The sequence below is a fragment of the Cornus florida genome, unplaced genomic scaffold (assembly GCF_030987335.1).
Source record: "Cornus florida cultivar Cherokee Brave unplaced genomic scaffold, ASM3098733v1 CherokeeBrave_3.0.0_Hap2_Chr06, whole genome shotgun sequence".
In the NCBI taxonomy this organism is placed as follows: Eukaryota; Viridiplantae; Streptophyta; class Magnoliopsida; order Cornales; family Cornaceae; genus Cornus; species Cornus florida.
Window position 1 is genome coordinate 107,790,835 of NW_026775576.1, and position 7,653 is coordinate 107,798,487.

The window sequence follows — 7,653 nt, forward strand, 5'->3', positions numbered from 1 at the left end:
CAATGTCATGATGAAATTAGAGATTAGGATAGGATTTCATCAATGTTTATGGGTGGAATTGAAGCCTTATGGTTGAGAAGATGGTTAGTAGATGAAAAAAATTAGATATTTGTAATATTTATATTATATATTTTGTATATAAATTAACTAGCTTACCTTAGAAGAAAAGAAAGGGAGTTAGAAGCAAAGTATAAATTCTAGTGAGCTATTTTATAAGAGTGAAAGGAAAAGAGAAAGAGAAAGAAGCTTGGACCGGTGTAGGCGATTTTACCCGACTACGCGCAGACCGGCGGATTTATTTTAAATCCAAAAAGGCAAGTTATTATCTATTTTTCCCCTTTGAATTAATAAATTAATTGTTTAGTTTATTTATATGATTTTAGAGCATAGAGACCATGTAAGGAGTTTAATAAATTAGGAATTTTAGTTTATTAAATTTGTGAAATTTTAATTATATAGGATGGTATATATTTATTTAATGTCCTATGAAATTAATAATGGCTAAAAATAATTAAATAAGGCTTTAGGGATTTTTCTAGAATTTTCTAGAATTTTTCGGGATTTTTCTATAATTTCCGGCGAGACTCCGGCGAGATTTCCGGCCACCGGCAACGAGGAAGGTGACCGGAGTGATCCCATGTGGTGCGGCGCACAAGGCTTACTATGCGCGCGCATCAGTAGCGGTTAGATTGGATTTTAAATCACAGATCGATTCAGTGTAGCGTAGCACACAATAGCATGGTGCACGCAAGTCAGGAGCCGTTGGATTAAAGGAGGAGCCTTGGATCAATCCAGTGTAGCGCGCCCACATAGAAATGGTACAACCGACCAACCAGCACACGCCGCGTCATCAGGATGCATTAGTGCGCGCGTGGCAGCGCGTGCGCGCGCGTGGGACTCTCCAGACTCGCATGGGAGCGCGTGGCTGATGCCAGACGCGCGTGGAGGCGCGTGGGAGAGTGGGGAAGGTTGGGCTGCGCGTGGGGAGGCTCTGGGAGGCGCGTGAGGGCGCGTGTGGGGTCTCTACAGCTACTGGAAATTACCAGAATACCCCTAGGGCCTGTTTTGTAAATTCCAGAACCTTAAACTTGGATTTTTAGGTACTGAGTTGGTATTTACGGGTTTAACGGGCCACGAAATTATTATTTTAATACCCGTTACTTATTCTTATGGCCGATTAATCTTTTCTAAGCATTTATTGGCTCGTTCACAGTACAGATACTAATGTGATTTATTTAACGACGTTGTTAAATATAAATAGTGTTATTATCTTATTAAATGGTATCAACCATTACTGATAAATTAAATAAGGCCATGGTTGTAGTCAGATAAATTATCCATGATATCTTATGGGATGTTTATACTGTTAATTGATATATAAACCATGATCATTATGCTGTGTGCATTTCAGGAAATAAATGGACTGTTTAATTATGTCGCATTTATATTATATGGATGTGTTGCCATATAGAATAATATGAGCTGGCTAATAAGTTTAGATTCATTTATACCTTATGCATTCGTTGCGATAGACAGATGTGTGGCTGTCGGGGTATGTGGTTTAATATTATTGGCATGTGTTGCCTAATTGACATACTCGGTATATTTATTAATATTGTTGGCATGTGTTGCCTAATTTATATGCTCAGTATATTCATCAGTACTTTGCGAGGTGTTATCACTGTGTAGTTCGTTATAGTCTGTGTTGTCAGTACCGTACACCATGTATAATAGCTGATTTCCCGGGTAGGGAAAGGCGACACTTAACCACCTAGTGTGAGTCTAAGTGATCACCGTCTATTCTGGTTGAGGTCATGTTATACATCGGATAATTCCCTTAGGATGTATACAGATATAGTACTCATCCGATTCATAATGATTAATTTATTTGATTCTCTGATTTGGGTCATAGTAGAGAGGACTTGCTCGTGGGGTTGACCCACCATTGTTGTTATTTCAGGATACGGTCAGTACCCGTTTCAAGGTTGAGGTTAGCAGTGTGGGACCACCATCCGAACTCATCTACTCTTACGATCCAGTCCAGGGTAGAAGTTTTACGTATTACTTCAATTTCAGTTTTTTATTTACTTTTGACGTCGAACTCTCAGGTTTATATTTAGGGATCCTTGACATAGGATTTCCAAGTTGTAATGGAGGACTGTATTTAAATAAAGGATGGATGGATGTTGTATTATTTAATGTTTCTTTCCTGTCTAAATTCTTTTATTTCCATCATTTTGTATTCCATACTTGTATATTGCCAATTGTTTTTGACATCCCTCGTTTTTCGTGTATAAGCCTGATCAACTTATGCGTGGAAAATGTGGGGGTGTTACATAAACTTCCTTTATTTGGTAAGGAGGAGATAAGGGGGAAAAGAGAAAAAATGATGGATGAGTTATCATTCCTCCTACATAAATTTTCTTCCCTCCAAATATGGACGAAAGACACGGAGGAAGAAAGACAATGCTATTACAAATGTTTTTAATTTACAAAACTTTCCTTATAATTAACACTTTCTCTTCTCTTCTCATAACAAATAAAATAAGGTATTATCTCATTCTCTTCCATCTAACCAACACAATCTCTTCCCTAGGATGACTCATTCATCTCTTCTTCTCTCTATTCTATCCAATTTTTTTCCATCCTACCAAACAGAGCATTAGGGAAAGGTGTCTCCCTAACTCGTTTTTTGTTTGGTTGAGTAAAATGGATGGTAGAAAAGATGAATGGTGTAACACTTTTTTTTTTTTGGTTTGGTTGGAAAGATGGAAAAAAGAGCTTTTATATTATTTTTACCAATATACCCTCATTATATTAAATTATAAAAGGTAGATATCCATTTCAATTTTTTTTGGAAGGTTAAAATTGTAAATTATATATTTGTAGGTAGTTATCCATTCTCTCTCCTCCCTTCCTCCAAAATTGGGCTGATAGAAAAACATGAAGGAAGCTCCTTCTCTTCCTTTCCCTCTAACCAAGCACGAAAAGATTCATTTATCCCTCATTTTATCCATCTCCGTCAATCCTTCCCTCCAACCAAACATAACGTAAAAGTTAAAGGCTTTCTGAAAAGGACATAAATAGGTCATTTTCTCTACTTAGCAACTCCATGCATTAAAATTTGTACAGGACTGAAGTAATACATGTGTGTGTATATATAATATATATATATTATATTTTTTCGAAGGGAGGCGATATCAACACTCCACTTTTCTATCTTTGCACTCCATTTTAAAATAAATGGTAATTCTAACTCTAACTTTACAAGTAAATGATTATTATTTTCAAATCATACAACTACCCTTTCAGATTTTAGCTTTGTCTTTAATGTTTTATGTCTCTTTGACAAGACCAAAAAAAATGAAAAAAAATTCTCTATTAAATAATTTTTTTGATTTTTTTTTTCCAGGACCAAAAAAATTATTTTTGTTGAATAAATTGCCTTTTTTGACCAGACAAAAAATAAAAATAAAAAAAAAACCCCAAAAAAGATATTTATTGAACAATTATATCTTTTATCAATATCCAAAACATAAGGGGGTACGAAAAAAAAAAGGATCCAAAAAAATTTATCTCTTTTTATAAGACAATTTTTTTTTTTTTAATCTCTATAAAATAAATTATCTATTTTGACATAACCTATACAAAAAATAAATATAAATAAATAAATAAATAAAGAAGAAGTAAAAACGGTAAAAAGAAAAATAAGGAAGTTAAAGTTGTATAAATAGTAGTTGTGGTATTATAAAGTAAGGGATGGTGCATTAATGAGTTTATAGACCTTCTTCTCATTTTCTTTAAAAGAAAAAAAGTAAGTGGAGTATAATTAGAGAAAAATAGAATGTCCTCCTTTTCAAATATTGCTTTGACAAACAATTAGTTGTTATTTTTATTATAAAAATAATAATAAATACTCTATTATCAAACACATTTATTTGGCAAATTATACTTGATGATCTTAGCCATATACAAGTTAGGTCTTTTCTGAAGAATGACATCCCTCAGATTTAATAAAGTTAACAAATACACCTCAACTGACACATCTAATACATAATGAATTGATATTATTGCCAACTTATACATTGACCTATTTGAAAAATAAAATTAACTTTTGAAGCCAAATAATGTTTATTAAAAAAAATATCACACACGTAAATATACCATTACCTTCAAACATCCAAATCTTCAATATATAATTTAGGGGTGCAACTTGGGTTAGATAACCCGAACCTAACCCTAGCCCAACCCGATTTTTTACGGGTTTGGTATCATTTTACAATTAGGGTTGGGCTTGGGTTGAAAAAGCTCAACCCGAATTTAATTAGGGTTGGGCTTGGATTGAGGTACTAGCAACCCGAACCGACTCGAGCCCGAATTCTAATATTATTTTCATATATATTTTTACTTTTAAATACATTATATATAATATTTAAATTATGATTACTTTTTTTCTTTTCAACTTCTTTTGTTAAATTTTAACTTATTGTACGTTAACATTTAAGAGCAATAATTTTCAAAAAATTGATTTGCAATTTATTAAGAATTTACAAAAAAGTCTTTGAACTTTTTATTGTTTAAGAGTAATTTTATCTAAAATTAATTCAAGATCATATTAAAATTTCGGTGCAAGGATTAGCTATATGAGTAATCCGAATTAATCTAAAGTTTTTACCCGGAATCTAAGCCTGAGTTGCAAGCCCGAATTTAAAAGTAGAAAGATGGATTGGGCTTTGGTTGAGTATTTAAGGTTGAAGAAAGAGTTAGGGTTGGACTTGGGTTTAGCATTTCATATGGTGGGTTGGGCTCAAGTTATACTTCAAACCCGCCGAACCTACCAATTCGCTCGAGTTGCAGCCCTAATATATATACCAGACGACTTTGGCGATGGCTGCGATAGGGGCGCAAACAACACCTACAACCTTCGCCCCTAAGCGTGAGATCCGATTTTGTGTGTCCAAATTAATTCCCTACCCGATTCGGCGGCTATATCCAAGGGTTCAACGGAGACGACTTTTTTGGGGGTGATGGCGGCAATAGTAGTCACTAGTGAGGGCTAGGGAGTTAGTGGTGGGTTTAAGGGAGAGGGCGTGAATCTAGGGTTTGATTTTATGTATATATGTGATTGCAATCGGGGTGCTTAAGTATTGATTTAGAAAAGGTAAGTTGAAGAATTGGGGGTGTGTAATATGTGTATTGACACACACACACACGCTGAGGCTGCAACTTGGGCCTTTTGCCTAAGCCCAGCCCGAGCCTGCCTAGAGCCCAATCCCAGCCACCCAAGCCCAGCCCATAAGCCCATGCCTCTGTATTCAAAATGTAAAAAATAGGAAATCTTGTGCAGTTACAAGAACTCGAACAACATTCCTCCAAGAAAAATCTCAAACACACTACCAACCAAGCTATTATACACTTGTGGAATAACATAGTTTTAAAATAAATATACCTTTTCCAGGCTCGGGCTGGGCTCAGGCTTTATATAATATCAACCCAAGCCCAAATAGAATTTAATTCGGGCTCAGAATATCTAGCTCAAGCCCAAACCTAGAATAGAAAAACACTGCCTAAGCCCTGAAAATTTCGGGCTGGGCTTGGGTAAATTCTGGCTGGCCCAACCCGAGTTGCAGCCCTACACACGTATATAGACCCAAGCCAACTGACCTTCCATTTTCTAGGTAGGGAATGTGAAGTAAAGAAAGTGTGATTTTGAAAAGGTAAGTTGTATTAATATATATTAAGGGTGGCAAAATGGGTCAGAAACCATCAACCCGCGCATATCCGCCTGCTTTTTAATGGTTATGGGTAAACCATATTTTAGATGGGTCAAAAATGGGTTGAGTAATTTTTAACCACTTAATTTGAGGGTCAAGATGGGTTAGATATGGTTACCCACATTCAACCTATATTTCACTATCACATAATAGACACACAACACACATCTATTCTATATTACACTCAACCCATTTCTCTCTCTCACGAAGGGCTGCAAGTTGGGCCGGCTAACCCAGCCCAAATTTTAGGTGGGTTGTGCGGGTTTCATGGGTCTTTTTTTTTTTAATAACAAATATACAAATTACATTTTCCTCTTCTATGTTTGTAAACATCAAATTTTTTAAGAAAATTTGATTTTTTAAACATCAAAATTTTGGGTGGGTCGGTCGGGTTTCGCGGGTAAAAATTTATTTATTTATTTTTCAAATATGCAAATTACATTTTCTTTTTCCATATTTGTAAACATCAAAATTTTTAAGAAAATTTTATTTTTAAAATCAATATTTTGGACGGGTTGATCGGGTTTCATGGGTCAAATTTTTTTTTTTTTAATTTTTTTAATTTTTTTTTATTATTATTTTTTTACAAATAAACAAATTACGTTTTCCTTTTCCATGTTTGTAAACATCAAATTTTTTAAGAAAATTTTATTTTTAAAACATCAAAAATTTGGCCAGGTCGGTTGGGTTTCACGGGTCAAAATTTATTTTATATTATTTTTTCAAATATGCAAATTACATTTTCTTTTTCTATGTTTGTAAATATCAAAATTTTGGATGGGTTGGTCAGGTTTCACCGGACAATTTTTTTTTTTTTTTTTTTTTTTTTTTTTTTTTTTTTTTTTTTCAAATATGCAAATTACATTTTCTTTTTCCATGTTTGTAAATATCAATATTTTGGGTGGGTCAATCGGGTTTCACGGGGCCATTTTTTTTTTTTTTTTACAAATATAAAAAATATGTTTTTCTTTTCCATGTTTGTAAACATCAATTTTTTTAAGAAAATTTTTTTTTTTAAACATCAAAATGTTAGGCGGGTAGATCGGGTTTCACTGGTCAATTTTTTTTTTTTTTTCAAATATACAAATTACATTTTCTTTTTCCATGTTTGTAAACATCAAAATTTTTAGGAAAATTTTATTTTTTAAATATCAATATTTTGGGTGGGTCAGGAGGGTTTCATAGGTCAATTTTATTTTTTAAATATCAATATGGGTCTTAAAGGGTTGACCCTCTACATTTTTTAAATATAATTTTAAAAAAATAAAATAAAATAATAATTAAAGAGTCCACGAGTCATAACGTGTTGACCCTATACAATTTTGACCCGTCAATTTTCAACCCATTTTGAGTGGGTTAAATATGGGTCTTGACCCTTGTTTGACATGCCCATTTTTTAACCTTGCCCAAATCTGACCCGACTTGTCCATCTGTCACTCTTAATATATATATATATTTTAGACCCACGCCAACTGACCAAAGAGTGAGAGGCCATGGTTGTTTCTTGCCTCTGTTTTTACTGCAGCGGCGGCTTGGCGTGGTGTTGTGTGGTGTGTGGTGGAAGAGGTGAGAGGTTAGAGAGAGAGGGAGAGTGGTGAGGTGTACTGTAAGAGCAAAAATGTCATTTAAAAATTATAATATTTTATTATTGAAATTAATAAAATATGAAAAAGTAATATTAACTTTTCACATTTTTAAAGAGCTGTTTGAATCCAATTTCTACAACCATGTCTTGTTTTTTTTTTTTTTTTTCAAAAAAAGAAAAAAAAACCGTGGAAGTTTAATTTATCAAAAAAAAAAAAAAAAAATCTTTTAATTCTGTTAGTTAATAATTTAGGATGACGAGAGTTACACGTGTCATGAATTTGCATTTCATAGA